This window comes from Cervus elaphus, chromosome 15, assembly GCF_910594005.1.
Source record: "Cervus elaphus chromosome 15, mCerEla1.1, whole genome shotgun sequence".
NCBI classification, from domain to species: domain Eukaryota; kingdom Metazoa; phylum Chordata; class Mammalia; order Artiodactyla; family Cervidae; genus Cervus; species Cervus elaphus.
The window spans coordinates 31,698,528-31,720,207 of record NC_057829.1 but is presented as its reverse complement, the minus strand read 5'-3'; the positions used below and the strand labels follow the sequence as shown (position 1 = coordinate 31,720,207).

Genomic DNA, 21,680 nt, shown 5'->3' with positions numbered 1-21,680 from the left:
AAAAAAAAAAAAAAAGCCAGTGACTTCTGTATACTAGCATTGTGCTGTACTTAGTTGCTTAGTCATGTCTGACTCTTTTGTGACATTATGCATTGCATCCCGCCAAGCTCCTCTGTCCATGGGGATTCTCCAGGTAAGAACACTGAAGTGGGTTGCCATGCCCTCCTCCAGGGAATCTTCCCAACCCAGGGATCGAACCTGGGTCTCCCACATTGCAGGTGGATTCTTTACTATCTGAGCCACTAGGAAAGCCCAAGAATACTGGAGTGGGTAAGCTGTCCCTTCTCCAGGAGATCTTCCCACCCAAGAATCTAACTGGGGTCTCCTGCATTGCAGATCGATTCTTTACCAGTTGAGCTACCAGGGAAGCCCATATTAGCATTATATCTTATTTTATCACTGAATTCTCTCATTAGTCCTTCAGTCGGTTCACTTGTGTTTCCAACTGTTAAAGCAAATAAAAGTGAAAGTGAAGTCACTCAGTTGTGTCCGACTCTTTGCAACCCCATAGACTGTAGTCTACCAGGTTCCTCCGTCCATGGGATTTTCCAGGCAATAGTACTGGAGTGGGTTGCCATTTCCTCATCTATAAACATGACAGTTTTGGCTTATGCTTTCCATTCTCATGCTTATTGTTTCTTTCTCTTGTTCAATTGCATTGGTTACTATTTCCAGTAAAATATTAAATAATAGTGGTGATCACAGATATCTTATCCTTACTTTAATGGGAATACCTCTTATGTTTACCTATTAAGTTTGATGTTGCCTTTTGGACCGAGATAGATGCAATTTATTATCTTTAGGAAATATATGTCTATTTTTGTATCCTTTTCACCTTATAAAATTATGGCTTTCCTCTTTAAATCTATTAAAAAGATAAAATAAATGAATGGATATCCTAATATTGAAACTTCAATGCATACTTAGAATATATCTTAATTGATCACAATATTTTACTCTTCTGTTTATGTGGCTGGATTTTTTTATAATTATTTTATTTAGGCTTTTTTGCATCCATTTTCATAACCCAGATGAATAGCAATTATTTTTCTCTGTAATTCTTATCAATTCTTCTATAAAGATTTTATTCTCTTTATAAAAATAATTTGGAAGTACTTATTTATCTATGCTCTGGAACAGTTTAAATAGACTTATAATCATCACTGTGGTGCGTAGGAGCCAGCTTGCACTGACTCACAAGAACAGATTATGTATATTTCTTCAAAGTCCACATTAAGTAACATCACATATGCAGCTTAAAATCAGTCATGGTGGAAATATTCATGCCACAGAAACGCACTCTACACACACGGGGGCATACCTCAATGGCCTAGTGATTTTCCCCACTTTCTTCAATTTAACCCTGAATTTTGCAATAAGGAGCTCATGATCTGAGCCACAGTCAGCTCCAGGTCTTGTTTTTGCTGACTGAATAGAGCTTCTCCATTTTCAGCTGCAAAGAGTATAATCTATCTGATTTCAGTATTGACCATCTAGTGATGCCCATGTGATCTCTTGTGTTTTTGGAAGCGGGTGTTTGCTATGACCAGTACATTCTCTAGGCAAAACTCTGGTGGACTTTTCCCTGCTTCATTTTGTACTCCAAGGGCAAACTTACCTGTTACTCCAGGTATTTCTTGACTTTCTACTTTTGCATTCCAATCCTCTATGATGAAAAAGGACATCTTTCTTTCTTTGTTTCTATTTTGTGTGTGTGTGTGTGTGTGTTAGTTCTAGAAGGTCTTATAGGTCTTCACAGAACTGATGAACTTCAGCTTCTTCAGCATTAGGGGTTGTGGCATAGAATTAGATTACTGTGACAGGGAATGGTTTGCCTCGGAAATGAACCTAGATCATTCTGTTGTTTTCAAGAATGCACTCAAGTACTGCGTTGTGGACTCTTTTGCTGACTGTGAGGGCTGCTCCATTTCTTCTAAATGATTCTTGCCCATAGTAGTAGATATAATGGTCATCTGAATTAAATTTGCCCAGTCCCATTCATTTTAGCTCACAGATTCCTAAAAAGTCAATGTTCACTCTTGCCATCTCCTGCCTGACCACATCCAATTTACCTTGATTTATGGATGTAACACTCCAGGTTCCTATGTAATATTGTTCTTTAAAGCACTGGACTTAAATTTCACCACTAGAAACATCCACAACTGAATGTCATTTCTGCTTTGGCCCAGTCTCTTCATTCTTTCTGAAACTATTTCTTTACTCTTCCCCAGTAGCATATTGGACATGTACTGACCAAAGGGGCTCATTTTTTGGTATCATGTATTTTTGTCTTTTCATACTGTTCATGGGGTTCTCAAGGCAAGAATAGTGGCGTGGTTTTATATTCCCTTCTCCAGTTGACCACATGTTGTCAGCAAGTTTGGAAAACTCAGCAGTGGCCACAGGACTGGAAAAAGTCAATTTTTATGACAGAGGATGAAATGGTTGGATGGCATCACTGACTCAATGGACGTGAGTTTGAGCAAACTCCTGGAGACGTTGAAGGACAGGAAAGGCTGGCGTGCTGCAGTTCATGTCTGACTCTTTGCAGAGTCAGACACAACTGATGATCAACAACCTGGGAAAGATTGAGGGCAGAAGGAGAAGGTGGTGACAGAGGATGAGATGGCTGGATGGCATCACTGACTCAAGGAACGTGAGTTTGAGCAAACTTCCAGGAGGTAGTGAAGCATAGGGAAACTTGGTGCGTTGCAATCTATAGGGTCGCAAAGAATAGGACAGGACTTAGTGACTGAACAACAATAACACATGTGAAGGGAGAGGTGTTTGTTTTGTACGTGTTTTGTGTGTGTGCATGTGTATGAGTTCACAGAGACTCAGTTGTTAAGTACTTAAGAGAGCACTCACTACTCAGTATCTTCTCATGTTTGATAAAATTTCCCTGTAAAATTACCTAAACGTGGTGTTTTTTTGGGGGTGGTGATAGGTCCTTAAAAATTTAATTAAATTTTATTTAATTTAGAAGTCAATATGCTTCAATTTTCTACCTCCTCGGGAGTCAGTTTTGGGGAATTATATATTTCTCGAAAATTTCCACTTGGTCTAGATTTTCAGACATTTGCACAGGATTGAGCAAAGTTAGTTCTTATGATTCTTTTAATTTTCTAGTCTTTTTGTGGCTTTTAATTTTTTATCTACATATAAGCATATATTTGCATTGTTTAATTTCTTTGAATATTTTAGTGACTTCTAAAATTTATCTTTTGTTTTATTCATTATACTGTTTATTACAGTATTATTACATATTTACATATTTCTTACTGTTCACTAACTTTAAAAATTCATTTCTCCCACTTTCTTTCAGTTTACTTAGCTCACTGTTTATGTCAGATGCTTAATTTATCTTTTAGACTTTTACCCTTTTTACAAAAACATGTACTTAAAGCTGTTTTCTACTGAGAATGGTCTTAGATCTATCTCATAGGTTCTTATAGGTAATGATTTCATCATCATATTTCTCTGGCTATTCTATAGTTTGAGCTTGTATATTAGATTTGACTTCAGATTTAGTAGTGTTAGAAAATTTCTGGATGAAAGGGCTTTTGTAATCTGATTTTCTTATTAATTTATAGTTTTAATACATTGTGCCCAGAGTTTTTTGTACTACCTCTTCCCTGGAATTTACTGAAATTTTGCTTATGAGCAATTATATTACTGTGGAAGACTACAATTGACCAAAGTGGTCAGAACACTATTTTGGGTACCACAAGCTCTTCTAGAATTTTGCCACACCCCTTTAAGAGGCAGAATTTATTTTTCCTTCCCTTAAACTTGAGCAGGTTTTCTGTGACTATCTTGATGAACAGAATGTAGCTAAAATAACAACTTCGAAGACATAGATTGTAAAAGATGGTATGGCTTTTGCCTGACTCTTACTCTCTCATAATTTCTTTTGCTCTTATAACTTAACTACTACAAGGAGGTGTTCCAAGTCATAACTAGGCTACAAAGGAAGATCACACAAAGAACAACTTAGGTGCCCTAGTCGACAGTCATTATCAACTGCCAAGCAAGTGAGTACACATGTTTTCAGATGATTCCAGCTCCCAGACTTCAAGCCTGCTGTGAGGTACCAGACATTATAGAGCAGAGATAAGTCTTCCCTGTTGTCCTCTCTTGGAATTCCTCACCCGCAAAATCTGTGAACATAATAGACTGTAGTCTTGTGCCAGTAAATGACTCCTCTGACTCATTTAAGGCTCTTATGTTTGAATGCTACCTTGTGATATTTACGTTGTAGCCAGTGCTCCCTTTCTGTACCAGCTTTTTTTTAACTTTTCTGAATTAATTTATTTCTTTTGCTCTCTATAATATAGAGAATTGGATCTTTCTTTATGATCCAATCTGAAAGTCTTTTAAATAGATTAATCAAGCACATTTATATTTTTTCCTGTTGCAGACATGATGGGCCTTAGTTCTATCATGTTATATTTTATAAAAGTGAAACTAAGTTGTGACAAGTATCTTCTGCTTTGCAAATCCTAAAATATTTAGTATGTGGTCTGTTACAGAGAAAGTTTGCTTGATGTAAATCATAATATTGGTGCAAACAACGCTGTATTTACTGCTATCTTTATTGCTCTCACTTTTGCTTTTGTTGCTGCTATAGTACATCTTATCACTTTGGCTAGTATCTCAAGGGAAATATAGAATATTCCTTACCTGCCTCTTCAGGGACTCTAATGAGAATATTTTCAGTCCTTTATTCTTCTCTCTGCAGGTTGCTGTAGGTTTCTGAGATAATCTTTATCAAGTTGGGGAAATTACCATATATTCCCCATTTGCTAGGAGATGTATGCCAAAATGGTTATTAAATTAATAGGTTTCTGCCTTCCTTCCTTGTTTGCTTTCTTCCTTCCTTCCCTTTCTTTTGCATCTATTACCATGATCATATGTAATCTATTTTCCCTTTTAATATTCCAATATGACAACCTTACTGATACATTCTAATAGTAAACTATCCTTTTAATTTTGAGGTAAAGGTTGCTTGGTCATAAGTAGTATTTTTTAATACATTATTAAATTTTATTGTTAATTTCTCATTGAGGATTCTTTTATACACATTAGTAAAAGAGATTGACCTACAGTTTCATTTATGACTCAATTTGTGGATAGCTTTTGGAATTATTCCATATATTTTTAATAAAGAATGTTCATTCTATTTGCTGTTTAACAAAATATACATATTGTGAAGTTTATTGTCCTTTACTTGTAATTTTCTATGGAAAATATACTAAAGATTTCATTTGTGACTGTAATTGTCAGTTTTATCTAGTATTTCTAGATGTTTTTGCCTCATGTATTTCAATACCATTCTGTTACATGCACTGAGATTCACAATTGTTACAGCTTCCCATTATATCTTCTTACTTATATAACATATCCCTCTTCATCATTTCAATAATTGTCTTCAGCCCTATTTTGTGATATTAACATTGTTATTCCTGGGTTATTATCATGTATCAACTTCTGGGGTTTTGTGGGGTTTTTTGAAATTCCAGTATTTTTCAAGTGTCCTATGTCATTTTATTGTATGTATCTTTTTTAAAAGCATTTTATTTTATATTTCCTTTATTTTATTTTTTTTCAATGCAATCCCTATCAAGCTACCAACGGTATTTTTCACAGAACTAGACCAAAGAATTTCACAATTTGTATGGAAATACAAAAAACCTCGAATAGCCAAAGTAATCTTGAAAAAGAAGAATGGAACTGGAGGAATCAACCTGCCTGACTTCAGACTCTACTACAAAGCCACAGTCATCAAGACAGTGTGGTACTGGCACAAAGACAGAAATATAGACCAATGGAACAGAATAGAAAGCCCAGAGATAAATCCACGAACCTATGGACACCTTATCTTTGACAAAGGAGGCAAGGATATACAATGGAAAAAAGACAACCTCTTTAACAAGTGGTGCTGGGAAAACTGGTCAACCACTTGCAAAAGAATGAAACTAGAACACTTTCTAACACCATACACAAAAATAAACTCAAAATGGATTAAAGATCTAAATGTAAGACCAGAAACTATAAAACTCCTAGAGGAGAACATAGGCAAAACACTCTCCGACATAAATCACAGCAAGATCCTCTATGACCCACCTCCCAGAATATTGGAAATAAAAGCAAAACTAAACAAATGGGATCTAATGAAACTTAAAAGCTTTTGCACTACAAAAGAAACTATAAGTAAGGTGAAAAGACAGCCGTCAGATTGGGAGAAAATAATAGCAAATGAAGAAACAGACAAAGGATTAATCTCAAAAATATACAAGCAACTCCTGCAGCTCAATTCCAGAAAAATAAATGACCCAATCAAAAAGTGGGCCAAAGAACTAAACAGACATTTCTCCAAAGAAGACATACAGATGGCTAACAAACACATGAAATGGTGCTCAACATCACTCATTATTAGAGAAATGCAAATCAAAACCACAATGAGGTACCATTACACACCAGTCAGGATGGCTGCTATCCAAAAGTCTACAAGCAATAAATGCTGGAGAGGCTGTGGAGAAAAGGGGGACCCTCTTACACTGTTGGTGGGAATGCAAACTAGTACAGCCACTATGGAAAACAGTGTGGAGATTCCTTAAAAAACTGGAAATAGAACTGCCATATGACCCAGCAATACCACTTCTGGGCATACACACTGAGGAAACCAGATCTGAAAGAGACACATGCACCCCAATGTTCATCGCAGCACTGTTTATAATAGCCAGGACATGGAAGCAACCTAGATGCCCATCAGCAGATGAATGGATAAGGAAGCTGTGGTACATATACACCATGGAATTTTACTCAGCCGTCAAAAAGAATTCATTTGAACCAGTCCTAATGAGATGGATGAAACTGGAGCCCCTTATACAGAGTGAAGTAAGCCAGAAAGATAAAGAACATTACAGCATACTAACACATATATATGGAATTTAGAAAGATGGTAACGATAACCCTATATGCAAAACGGAAAAAGAGACACAGAAATACAGAACAGACTTTTGAACTCTGTGGGAGAAGGTGAGGGTGGGATGTTTCAAAAGAACAGCATGTATACTATCTATGGTGAAACAGATCACCAGCCCAGGTGGGATGCATGAGACAAGTGCTCCGGCCTGGTGCACTGGGAAGACCCAGAGGAATCGGGTGGAGAGGGAGATGGGAGGGGGGATCGGGATGGGGAATAAGTGTAAATCTATGGCTGATTCATATCAATGTATGACAAAACCCACTGAAATGTTGTGAAGTAATTAGCCTCCAACCAATAAAAAAATTAAAAAAAAAAAATAAAAATAAAAGCATTTTATTTTATATTTCCTTTATTTTATTTTTTTTCCATTTATTTTTAGTAGTTGGAGGCTAATTACTTTACAATATTGTAGTGGTTTTTGCCATACATTGACATGAATCAGCCATGGATTTACATGTGTTCCCCATCCCGATCCCCACTTCTGCCTCCCTCCCTATCCCATCCCTCTGGGTCTTCCCAGTGCACCAGCCCTGAGCACTTGTCTCATGCATCCAGCCTGGGCTGGTGATCTGTTTCACCCTTGATAGTATACTTGTTTCAATGCTATTCTCTCAGAACATCCCACCCTCACCTTCTCCCACAGAGTCCAAAAGTCTGTTGTGTACATCTGTGTCTCTTTTTCTGTTTTGCATATAGGGTTATCGTTACCATCTTTTTAAATTCCATATATATGTGTTAGTATACTGTATTGGTCTTTATCTTTCTGGCTTACTGCACTCTGTATAATGGGCTCCAGTTTCATCCATCTCATTAGAACTGATTCAAATGAATTCTTTTTTTTTTTTTTCAAATGAATTCTTTTTAATGGCTGAGTAATATTCCATAGTGTATATGTACCACAGCTTCCTTATCCATTCATCTGCTGATGGGCATCTAGGTTGCTTCCATGTCCTGGCTATTATAAACAGTGCTGCGATGAACATTCGGGTACACGTGTCTCTTTCAGATCTGGTTTCCTCAGTGTGTATGCCCAGGAGTGGGATTGCTGGGTCATATGGCCATATTTCCTTTTTTTTAAACCAAATCTATGAGTTCTCTGTCATTTAACTGACCCATCCCCACTCACTATGGCTATTACATTTGTGCCGACTCTTGTGATCCTACTTATTCTTCCAGTCACTCATACTAACTGCTCTGGCTTGGAGATAGCTTTGTTGAGCTATGCCTGAACTAAAGACGGGGAAGGCATATGAATGAGTCGACCTGTGTCTCCACCCACTGAAGACACCGACCTTGTTTGTTGCTGTGAAACTTCCAGTGGTTCCCTGTGCTTAGTGAGTTCCTGGAGCTAATCTTATATTTTAAAGCCCTCTTGCATTTATTTTAGGCTGTGGTTAACCCTTTCAATTCTATCCATCTTACACAAAGTCTACATAGTTTCTGATCAACAACAGTATTGCTTCTTGGTTTCAATTAGTTGTTGGTTAGAGTTTTTTAAATTCCCCCATACAGAGTAGTGTAAAGTAGTATAACATCACTTTCACCATATTTGCTAATGCCTTAAAATGACTTCCTGCCTCAGTCACAGTAAATGGCCTACAAGAGGCTACAGGTCCTGACCTCTGATACTGTTCTGACTTCATCTCCACTCCTGCAATCCACCTTTCCTTGTTGGATTACTTTACTCAGCCGCACTGGCTCATGAAGCTGTATTTCATGTACACCAGGCATGCTCCTATCTCAAGGCCTTGCACTTACTCTTTCTTTCGCCTGAATAATTTTCCTATCAGATATTCTCAAGTCCCCACCTCTCACCTTAAAGTTGTTACTTCAGTGTCACTTCTTCAGTGATGGCTTCTCTGCTATCAAGTCTCAAATTACCAGTACATACTCCCTTATCTCCTTTGCCTGATTTTCTTTTCATCATAGACTTAACTCTAACAAATTCAGGGGTAAGGAGGGGGAGCTTTTCTTTCTTTCTTTCTTTCTTTTTTAATCTTAGTTATTGTCAACTACAAATTGGCATTTGCCAAGAGCATTGCCAGTGACTGAACAACAACAAGGGCATTTCGCCATCTACCTCTGTGGAGATTGTGCTGCTGCATTGTTGACCTTCAACACCCCCTGAACGAGTTCAGGGTGGAATGAAGCACTCTGTGCTCCAGGGAATCTGGTGGAACAGGTCTTTAGATAGTTAGATAATTTCAGGAAGCGATTTCATGATCCCAATCCCAATCTTTTCATATCTAAAAAGCACTAAATACCTTCATGATGACATCAGTCCCTCCTGACTAGCAGAAATTTTGTAAAATGAGTGCTTAATTGCACTGAATTCCCCCTTCACCAAAATCTTATCTATTGACCTTCCCCCACTGCCTCATTGGGGCAGTCTTTCAGAGCTATCTAAGGTGCTATCTCCCAGGCTGCAGTCCTCATTTTGCCCAAAATGAAACTTAACTCACAACTCTCAAGCTGTGCATTTTTAGTCAACATTATCAATCCTTTTTCTCACCAGAATGTAATTTCTCTGAAGACTGAAATTTTTGTCTGCTTTATTTGTCCCTCCATCCCTAATGTTTAGAACAGTGTTTGAAATAAAGTGTATGATCCATTTTGTTGTTTCATTTCTAAAGTGAAAGTGAAGTCGCTCGCTCATGTCTGACTCTTTGCGACCCCGTGGACTGTAGCCCGCCAGGCTCCTCTGTCCATGGGATTCTCCAGGCAAGAGTACTAGAGTGGGTTGCCAATTCCTTCTCCAGGGGATTTTTCCAACCCAGGGATCGAACCCGGGTCTCCCGCATTGCAGGCAGACACTTTATCCACTGAGCCACCAGGGAACCAGTTCCCTGGTTTCTAAGTCGTGTCCAATTCTTTTGCAACTCCAAGGACAGTAGCCCATCAGCCTCTCCTGTCCATGGGATTTCCCACCCAAGAATACTGGAGTAGGTTGCCATTTCCTTCTCCAGGGGATCTTCCCGACACAGGGATTGAAGCTGTGTCTCCTATATTTGAAATCGTTTACCTCAGATTGGGACTTGAACCCATGTGGCTGGGACTCGAACCCAGCCAAAAACCACAGTATCTGGTTTCAGGACCTAATGAAGCTCAGGTTCTTGATATCTCATTGCAGAAAGAATTCAGTGAGAGACAAAGTGATAGGTAAGAAATGGATTTACTCAGATTCAGAGAGAAACACACTTCATAGACAAGAGTGTAAGCCGTTGAAGAGGGCCAGTGCAGCTGTGAAATGTGGCATGGGTAGTTTTTATGGGCTGGGTAATTTCAAATGCTAATGAGCAGGAGGATTATTCCCCAAAATGGGGAAGGGGTGGAGATTTCCAGGAATTGGGCCACTGCCCACTCCTGCTCTTTTGACAGTGCCTTGCAACTGTCATGGTGTCTCTGGGTGTGTCCTTTAGGCTGATTGAGGATCAAGGTCTAATCAAAGTTGTCTAGTCTGCCATCTTCCACACATTTGATTCTAATATTGTGTCCTTGGGTTTTGTCATTCTTTCAAATCTTGTGCCCTTCCCTTTTCCCTCCTATATACATTGGCAGGTGAAATCTTTACCACTAAGCCATCAGGGAAGCCCATATGACCCATAGATACTTGTTTAATTAATTAATAGACTTCTAGGGATTCAGAATAAGAAAAGGAGGCGGTTGAACATGTTATTATGCTGTTTTAATTCTTCCTGTGCTTTACAATCTCCTAGATATGCCTGCACTCACTTCCCTGACTAACCTGTTCTCCAGGGGATTTCAGCTATTTGATTTGTACACTTATGAGGTAAGTTCTAGGAAGATTCCAAGTAAGCAGATGAAGAAAGGGAGAAATCAGACATAAAAAGAAAAGCTCTCTATTGAGTAAAAAAAAGAAGTTGTGTGGGAGAATGGTTATATGGGTTTCTTTAATCAAAAACAAAGAAAGGGACAGCATCTTATCCTCTTTGACTCTCCTTGATTTGGAAAAAACTGATGAGGTAGAGCAAGATAAATAAAGGAATAAAGAGCTAATCCACAAGGGAGAAGACTGCTTTATTGCTCTTACACAGATGTCTGTCCTTACAAAACAGGATTTTTTTTTTTTTTTTTTTTTCTTTCAGGGAGGGTGGGAATAGGGGTAAAAGAGCAACAATTTAAATTGGAATCTCCAGGCAGTCTGTGTTTGGGAATTAGCATTGCATTATTTTCCTGGCTCCCCACCCCCTCTTGTCTTTTAGTTGAGAAACATTTGCCCTGGAACAGTACACAGAGTTTGCATTAGCATCCCTGAGGATAGAACTTTGACCCCACAGACTAAGGAAGCTACAAATGGAAAATTCCAAGTTGCTATACTCTTTTATTTTCATGCTAATGCTTCTGCAGAGAGTATTTAAAGAAACAGATGCACAAGAATAAAAAGAGTCCAGGACTAAGAACTCCTCTGACAACAGAGGAGTGTTTTTCCAGCTTGGTCTTGTATCTGTCTGTGCCTGCAGAAGTCCAGAGGGGTCAAGGTGAAACCCTGGTTTCATTTTATTAAAAAAGCTGAACTAGCATTGACAAGAAGAACTCTGGATCTGTGTTTCAAATCCTGGTCGGATTTGAAAGTTGTATTAAGTTTCATTTCACTTCCTTCAGGCTACACTATTCAACTCTCAAAGATGGATGAGCACACCCTTCAGTAAAAGGCATTGGGGAATAATGATTTCTTAGTCTCCCTTGCCAGTCCACACCTGACCTCAACATACTCACCCTTTCCTTAGAGCCAACTCTAAATGGCACCCACTGTACTTCCAGTCCATCAGCTACTTTCCTCATATTCTGTACAACGACAACAATTTAAAAAAAAAAGGCTCTTTTTTTTTTTAGAATAACTTTATCCTGGGATTAAATTCTCAAGTTGAAGACATATCAGAGCACTACATTCTGCAAAGCCAAATACTCCCAACATTCTTCTTTTGATATACAAACAAAACATTTTACTTCACCACAGGCTTGCCCTGCAGAGCAGCAGCATCAGAAAGGTAGAATCATTCTAACTAACCCCTGCTTTAAGGTTGCTTGTCACATGTACTCCTCACCTAGATTATGGCCAGAAATTAAACAAGAACTCCACTTGGTCTCTCCCCAAGTTCTCTTTAACACTGTGAAACATCTTTTCTCCAGGATTCCTTCAAGTTTGTCAACTATACAGATTGTTTCATTCCAGCCGTTGCTTTAGAACTTTTATGTTCAAAGTGTGTAGGGCCAACAATTGGGTAGAAATGTAAGAGCAGAGAAGTAGGGGATGGAAGATTTATTCTGAAATTGCGTTTCTATATTAAACACATGTTTGTGTCTCAGTTTTTAGGTATCTATAAGATGACTTGGAGAAGGAGGTCTTAGACACTTAGAAGCAGAGAATGGAAGGAATAAAGCCCTTTCTTTAGCAGTGGCCACTCCCATGTGATAAGACAAGCCTGGCTTTCTCTAACCTATTTCCTTTCAACTCAGTTCCTACCTTCATCCGAGGCCACCTCCCCACACTTCCGTCCTCACTCAGCTCTCCCTTTCCTGCACTCTTGGATCTAGCTTCACCACTGCTTTCCATGGGTACGGGTTTCCTTCTCCAATTAGACTACAGGATTCCTGAAGGCAGAGCTCATAGCATCTTTTGCATTTCCCACAACCTCCAGTACAAGGTTCCTCTCGAAAAACCCATGACTGGCTGACTGATTGAAGAAACAGAAATAGGCCCCTGCAGTGACCTGAAGCATATGGAATTCTGATTAAGGGAACCGAGAAGGCAGAAAGCCCAATTCCACACCCTTCATAAAGTACGCACATCCCAACAAATCCCAAGTTATTGGAAAAGTAACAGCCCCGTCCCCTGACCAACCCCAACCAAGAATTTCATTAGTATGGATAAAGACCCAAGCAGTAAATATTAATGGCTGGAAGGGGGAACAGGAGGACAGAAGGCTGAACCAAGCAGGTGTTCACTCACTCAATTTCAATCCACTTGCAGCCAACAACGTCATCGTTTGGCCTTCTTGAGCTCGCCGACAGGCCATTTTTCATGATTTTACCATTTCTGGCCAAATGCAAACTTTTTAATTAAATGGACCACACAATTCCAGATGTTTGTTTATTTGTTCCAAAAAGGTTGTAAAAGCTCTACATGAGGAAAAAACCTGAGGCAGTGGTAAAGTTTTCTATGAGATGAGGAAACAAATGAGTGGGAAGACCTAAGCCTGGGAAGTTAAGGTTGGGCAGACCTCTCAGCAGAATGATCTAGACCAAAAGTGTTGGCTTCAAAGAGCTCTCCTTCCAGAAACCCAAGATTTGGGAATAAGACACCCTGGGCCCTTATTAGTTTTTATAAGAATGTAGCTCATCTTGAGCCGAAGGTCCAAACGAGAACACATTTTTGCAGCTGCCCTGCCTGCTTCTTATATGTTTGTTCCCGTTGCCATGAGCTCTACTACATTAATTTCAGCAGTCTTCCATTTAACAGGCCAGATTATAGCTCATGGCTGAGTGACAGTGGGGAATCCTGCAAGAGGGAAGGGAGAGGGGATATAGGCAGAGACTGCAGCTTCCCATGAAGCAGGCTGGCTTCCTCGCAGCTGTCTGTTCTCTGGTACCCTCTACCTCTGAGTATATTCAGTCATTAAGTCAGCCAATTGCATTTGTTACAGAATGGTTCTTATATACCTTTCACTATTCGTCAGCCACTCCATTCCTGCAGCATCAAATGCTCGATTTTTTCACCATTACCCTAATTGATTCTGTACTCTAAATTTTGGTTTCAAAAGCAATATCAGAAATACTTTGAATAACACGGGGAGGAAAAGTATTGATTGTCCATTTTCTCTGATACCCGAGCCAGGGATACCCTGAAACCAAACCCTTAGCAACCTCAAACCACAACTCCACCGCGGCCGTAAGTTTCCCTTTACATCGCCCCCACCCCTGCTCCACTGGCAGTGTTCTGGCCCAGCTGTCCTGCCCATCTGTTCTCAAGTTGTTTCCTAAATTACCTTTGCTTGAAACCTGCTCTTTAGAGGCAGTCACGTAACTTGGTGTCAAGAAATCCAAAGCCTCTAAAACTGGGCCACACTCCCTTCAAGGCAATCCCACAATGGCCTTCGAGTCCTGGCTCTTTTCTTTCCAATCCCCTTGCAGACTGCTTGCATATTAATAACCACAGAGCAGAGCTTTAAATCAAATCTAGACTCAAATTCTACCTGTTCAAGGCCTGTCCTAACACAAACTCATTCTACATAAGAAAACTTATTTCTGAATTTTTCAAAATTGGGTCCCTGCCTCCACCGAGTTCTGTCTATCCTCAGGTTTTCTTTACCCATTTCCTTTTTCTGGATGTCCTTCTTCTGCCCTCCACCTTTAGTTGTCCTTCAAAGCTCGAGGACAACACCTAAACAGTCATACCTAACTACTCTAGCCTCTACTGATTTTCTTTTCTAAGCATTTTTAACACTTGTGGCCTTTACCAAGTAAGGCAACTCTTAATTATATAATATCTGTTTGGTTGGCATTGCTTCATTTTTAATATATCCTTAATCAATCTATAAATTCTTACATGACATATACCATGTTCTCTGTTTCTAAGTTCTCCATTAACCCTAACACATACTTTGTTCACAGGGGGATAAAAAATAAAGACATACTGGAGGACTCCTTGAATGTTGGTGCTCAGGGCAAGATTTGTCCTCTCAGGAGTTACACCTGATCACATCCTAGCTTTTCCCTTGCAATGGAGGGCAGAAAAACCAGCCCACATCTTCAAAACTTCAGGACATTTCATCTTCAACTCTGTCAATTCCAGACTCTCCTTTTTTTTTTTTTTAAAATAAATAGAGGGTCGTATTTTTACCACTATTTTTATTTGGTCCATCTGTTGGTGGAAGGGTTATCCTTTTGACTTCTCATCCTACAGAGGTAAGGATTATTACTGTTGGGAGTGTGGAGCAAGAGTCCATTTTCTTGCTTTGCTTTGCTTCTGGAATGAAAGAACCAAGTCCCTAGTCCCTTTGTGTCTATGAGTGCACCACAGTTCTGCCCAAAGAGTAGAAATAAAGCAATCATGGAGACTGCAAATGAAAAATCATCCTTGGAGAAAAAGGATAGGAAATGGACCCCTGTGGATTTCAAATGCTTAAAGGAGGTTGCTTCAAGTTCCTGGCTAAAGTCCATGCCAGTCCTGGTAATAGTCTAACAGATTCATCCATCTTCAGATTCCACTTGGCTTGCTCTTCCATCACTGACAGCTTCCCAGACAGCGAGAGCACACATGCACATCTATCTATATATATGCGGAAGTTTTAATCTACACCACCCTCCATTCCAATCCACCCAGCATTGCTCTGCACGGAGTGAAGCTATTGACCCTGCAAAGCAGCAAGGAGATGAATTTGATGACCCAGACTAGAGTTTTTAAACCATTTCAGCAAGGTCTAGAATCAAAGGAAAGTACAATTTATTCAGCACTTAGTAAAGTCCTTTTACTTAGGTACAGAGTGCACACACTGAAAATAGACTCCCGCTGCCACACAGATAAAATAAACCTGTCAACCACTACTGTCAAATCACTAGTCACCTCGATTAAATAAAGGAAACTTTAGCATCTCTCAGCATCTGAGACTTCCACCAAGATTCTAGGCCCATAAAAGCATTATGAAGGGAAGAAAAAACTAAAGTGAGGGGTTCTGTTGAAAATGTCATCAGAGGAAAGTATTTTACATAATTAGAAAATGCTAATAATAGCTCTGCACAGGGAATCAACACAATCTGCCCCCACACATCCAGGGCAAAGCCACAGCACACAGAATCTGAGACAGGGGAGCCAAGACTATGCAGTTGTTTGGCAGGACCCACAGACCAACCATGTCCCCCTTGGCGAGGAGTGCTTCCACATCAATTGCCAACTTCTCATTTTCTTTTTCAGTTTTCTTCTCTCTGTCTCTCTTTTTCTCCTGCTGCTATCCCTGCCCACATCTTTGTTTCTTTTTATCCACAGCTTTCATATACTTTCCACAGGGGAAAGCTAGATCCATCATGTTTCTCTGAATCTTCAATGAATCAGTCACATTTTCTGAGAAATCATCTAACGGTTAGCTCCCTTGAAAAAGTAATCAAAATATTCTGGGAGAACAGAAGGCCACAAATAAACAGCTCACCTTGGTTATGAGTCTAATCTTAGGTGAGAACTACCTGGCAGAGTCAGCATAACCATGGGATTGCTAATTCCATCTTTTTAAATGGTCAGTGAAAACCAACAAGCAATAGGCAAGAAGACTTCTTGATGCTGAACTGGTAAGAGTTCAGCTAATAAATACACCTATTTTCCTTGAGTCTTCGCTATTATTCTGTGTAGATTCCATTTATAATGATCAAGTCTACTTAAGCCTTCACATTCCTTGTGGGTTGACCTTAGCAAGATGGTAGAAATATGAAAAATAGAAAAAGGATTTTAAATTGTCTGAAGGAGAAAGACTGTTTTCAAATCCTATAAGCTAAAACAAATTATGATGAAGTTTGGTTATCAAGCAGCCCCATCTTGAGCTTTCCTGGAAGTATTCTGCTTGCTGGCATACAGTTTTTGTGGCCAACATCTCCCCATCCCAAACATTTTCACCTATGTTGACACATCTTCATTTATATCCATTTAATTTTCTTCTGATTCATTTCACTTTGGCTTATTTAAATAGTTAAAGCAAAACTCTCTGCATTTACGACTTCTGCGAAAATGTGTTTTATGATATCTCAAGCTAAAACTGTTTAAAAAATAAAAATAAAAAATGCCTGCAGTTTTTCTTTCTGTCTTTTTCTTCTTTTTTGGATGACACTCATCGAGCTGCTTCATGGAGAAATACAGAAAAATCAATTGCTAAGCATAAAATGCAATGCACATTAAGGAAACTGCAAATGATAACTAATTATGATAAGTTGCTATGTAAATCACTCTGTGACAGTCCCAGTAATCAATTCCCAACACAAATAGACCAAGCCCCTGTTGGAGAAGAGGATGAGCTTCTTACAACTGTGTCAATAAAAATAATGGCAAGGTTTCCAACAACTGATAGAAGTAGGGTGTTATCATCCCCAAGCAAGTTTTCATAACAGATTCCCTCAGATTCTTGCTCTCTTTCATACTTTTAAAGTCCAGTGCATAATATGACAAGCTAACTGTGGTACATCTTCCAGATTGGGAGGTGGGGGAGTAATAATTCAGGGATGTTCACTGGTTTTGCAATTATTTTGCAAAATGGGTGTGTGCAAACAACTGGAATGAGACTCTCAACCTGAGAGCTGTTGGCAAGGTAGGATTACGGTAGATGTGCCAACTTGTCTGTTTTAATTGGGCACTGCCACTATCCACTCCTGAGGTCTTCTCTGTGGATCAGAAACTAGAAACTACATTTCCCAAAATCCCCTCTGTGCATGGTTCTTGGTTAGTGTGGGCCAAAGAGAGAGACAGTATGATTTGGAAATCCAGAAAGAAGGGGCAGGGCAACATGTGGGTAGTCCATAAAGTTTGAAGAACCGAATGCTGCAGGCTGAGAAAGTTAGTAGGAGATGCCCAAGGATTTCTGAGAGGCACAGAAATGGTCATCAAGCTCTTAAGAATCACAAGTCTCAGAGCTGAGACTTGGGGTGACACCCTCCCTGCCAGTCCTTTCCTGCATGTGTAAGCCTCTCATTCCTTACATTAAAGCCTTTCATAATTTGAATAGTGTGCATTAAATTTTCCCTGTCTGAATTCAGACTGGTACCAGAGCATTTTTCAAACTGTCTCTGCTTCTGCATGTATAGATTTGTAATTTTTTTTTATAAAAGGCTGTCAGAAAGGCGTAACAGGAAGTTCTTTTGACAGAACAGGCAAGGATGCCATACTTTGTCACAGTCTTTGGGAATGCACCCTTGACAGCGGACAGCTCCAGGCTGGGCCTTTTCCTGTATGTTCTCTCCTCTTTCCCCCAGCACAATGCCACAGTGAATCCTGCATCTGCTTCACGTATCCTGTGTAAAGGGTAAATATCTGGGGTGGCCTGGGATCCAAGGATACAGACTCTGGATTTTTTCCTTTCCTGTGTTGCTGAGTGATTCAGTCTTCCCTAGTAATTGTTGTGGGTATCTTCCTCTGTTAAATGAGAACAGTAATATTTACTCTCCCCACCTTACTGGGTGTATTGATGGTCTCTGCTCTAAATAGAAATGTTTTCCCAAAAGACACAATGGTTAATAAAGATGCAAATTCTATTTCTAATAGCTACTAGATAAAAAGTAGCAATATATGGCTTTTGGGGGTATATCCCATGACCAGGATATATTGAAAGAGACATTTCTCCAACAAACATTTCAACATTCCTCATAAATGTGGCTACCCACTGAAGATGTAGCATGCAGACCATCACTAGGTAGCAGTTGGCATCACTGATACAGCACCATGTCCCCATATTCTGAAGACATGCTCAGAACTAGAGGAGAATTCTCAGAGAGATTTTAAGCAGACTGTTCTAAAACTCTATCTTTACACAACCTGCATCTTATTGAGAGTCCAGTCCCTTCTCTGAGAGCTTCTGTACTAGCACAAGAATTCCATAAGTTGCTTTAATTCATCCTATTCCTTTCCATCATCAAAACACCAGAGTCTGAAAACTAAGACTTCAAAATAACTATCTACTTGGAAGTTATGCAATATGGCTAAATGCTGTCTGGCAATGAACCAACAGATAAAGCTGCCGTCCAAGATGACTTGGGTTTTTTAAAGCAACAGAGTTGAGGTCTGCCATTTATAAAACTGGCCTCTCCCTTCAGTATGTGCTCACCCCCAAAGGCAGATGGGTCTCCTTCCTCAGATGCAATCAAGTTACCTTGCAATTTATGTGCAACCAGGTACTTAGATAACAACAAGAGGTACCAAAGTTACCGCCTTCCCCCTGGGTTTCTATCACTCATCATTTACTGAACAAATATTTATGGATCTCTGATTAAGTAGGAGGTCCTGTGACAGGCACTGAAGATATAGCGGTAAGTAAACAAACACCAGTACCTCCAACCTCCACCCCACCCCGATCTCCACCAAAAGCTGCCATCCAGGAAAACAGCCCCTGAAAAGGGAAAACTGACCTAATGCAAATGGATAGAGCAGGATCAGAGGAGCTTTTCTTGGAGCTGTGGTGTTTCAGTTTATACCTGAGTAGGAGTTAGTGATGTGAAAGAAAAGAGTTAGAATCTATATTGCCCTTCAGGGAGCTTGTGCATCTCTGAAGAGTTCAAGACATACACAGACCTGACCTGTGTTATATAAAGCAGAATATAAGCAACTACACAAAGGAGATAAGGGCTTCCCAGGTGGCTCAGCAGTGAAGAATCCATCAGCCAGTGCAGGAGACACAGGTTCACTTTCTGGTCCTGGAGAAGGAAGTGGCAACCCACTCCAGTATTCTTGCCTAGAAATCCCCATGGACAGAGGAGCCTGATGTGCTACAGTCCACAGGGTCGCAGAGTTGGACTCGACTTAACAACTGAACAACGACAAAAGAGATAAAGAAGGGGGGAAATTCCATGAAGGTATGATAACTAAAAATCTCACAGAAGGAGCATAAAGCGCTGGGCATCACTGTCTCTAGGAGGTTTGGATTATCTATATGTTATAGATGGAAAAATAGAGTCCCCTGACTCCTAATCGTTATTCTGAGCTCAGACTTCTCTTGCATTTGAATCTACAGTTCTTAGGACATGGATCTCTGGTCTATCAAACTCGACATTGGAAGTTACATAAAAGGACAAGCACAGAGAAAATGGCATGTATAGAAAAATAGCAATTTGTACATGAACTACTACCTACCAGTTTGTGTAGTCGCTGGTGCGGAATGAAAAGAGATTGGGAACCAGATGAATCAAAAATTATTTACAAATAGAATTTCCACTTAGGACTTTACAGACTGAGTTCAGACATCATGGAGGATTTCACCTGGGAAACAACTGGTGTAATTTGCCTTTATAACGTGGAAGTACCTCTCTGGATAAATGTTTGCAGGCTGTTTCCATGGAAATATTAACAAATGACACTCAAGGAGTTTGGTGATCTAAGGAATCAGAAACTTAGAATAATTTCTTTAACTTAAATACAAAAAAACCCAAGATGTCATTAAGTGGTTTCATTCTGGTGCTGAAAACTATTGTTTTCCTCATTTGTCACTGCATGATTCATGCCAAGCTGAAATATATTAGTCTCATATTTTCCCTACACATATCAGCTCAACAGTAATTCAGCCTAATGGGCGTCTTTGGTTCTCTCTTTCTGGTCTCCTCAGGACCATAAGTCCAAAGACCTGGCCATCACTTCATGATGCTGACTTGCTTTTTCAACAACCAAGTACTTAGCAATGATTAGGCAACAGATGTATTAAATGTGTATTAACTGCTCAGGAAAATCAAGACATCTGTCTTGGCTTCCATTAAATAACACTTTTTCCACTGGTGTTGTACTCTGATGTCATTCAAGAGTGTCTATTTTAACTCAGACCACATGAGGCATTTTTCCGTATCCCAAGTATTACCCAAGTATCTTCAAAACTTATTATTTTATATTCCTTTTTTTCAAGGTTCAGATTTTTTATATCACTGTTACAATGACAGATGACCTTTGCCCTGTTACTGATGACTATCACTTATTTGATCAGGTCCTTTTGTTGTGAAATCTCAATTTCATGGCCAGATGAACTGAAGCAGGCTTGAGGGCTCTGAGACTTCAGTTCCTATTCATGTAATCAACACAAACTCAATCAATTCAAATACAAGAGACGAATAAATAAATCCATGAGACTATGATGCAAGGCTTAATTTGTTATCCCTTCTAGACAGGGTATAATAATTTGTGTAGAGGAATCCCCACCTCCCACCCCTGTGAAAAACAGTCTCTAAAGGGATATACTCAAAATCTTCATAAGAATATTCAGAAGAGATCTGTTCATGCCCCTCAAAACACATTGGCAGCTATTTATGCTACTTGACTTTGAGCAAAATTGATTTTCACAAATTGAACATTTCCAGAATGGAATCACAACTGAACCCTAATTAAACCAACACATAATTATGTTTTAATTGATATTAATTATTAATTAATTAATTAAACCAACTCCACTGAATCCAGACATCAAACAGAAAACACAAGTCCAAGTCACAGATACCTGGGATCCTACAGAATGCTAGTGTGCCATTTACCCAAAGCCCCCATGTCTCCCTAGAGGGCCAGTTCCATCACTTTCTGATAATCTCTACAGACTTGGCTCCTACCCAACCCATCCTGCAATGCAGCTTGGAGGACAAAGCCGGAATAGCCCTTCTTCAGTGTCCCTTGAATGTACAGGGGAATTTCCTGCTTGGGGAAGCGATGTTTAAAAGTATGTAGAGCCCTCAACCTAAGCCTGTTCTTACTTACCTTTGGAAGGAAGATTCATAACTATGAAATATGACTATGGTCATAACCAGAATAAAAAGGGGTAAACAAATTATATCACATGGCCTCTTCCTGTCCTAACCAATTACAACAAAAGTGATCACATGGTCCTTGGTTTAAACAGCCAGGTTGGAGATAAAGCATGTTTCAACCACATTCCTTGCAGACTCTAGAGATGACAATAGAAATTCAAGGCTTTGGAAGAGCTGGGTAAGCCAAATTAAAATTTCAAGGATC

At 39.5% G+C, this 21,680-nt stretch overlaps 1 protein-coding gene across 3 annotated transcripts in view; it reads right to left on the bottom strand.

Moving 5' to 3' along the window:
• LRMDA (leucine rich melanocyte differentiation associated) overlaps positions 1-21,680 on the bottom strand; it is a 1,125,542-nt gene that overhangs the window by 194,350 nt on the left and 909,512 nt on the right. The window lies entirely within an intron of this gene.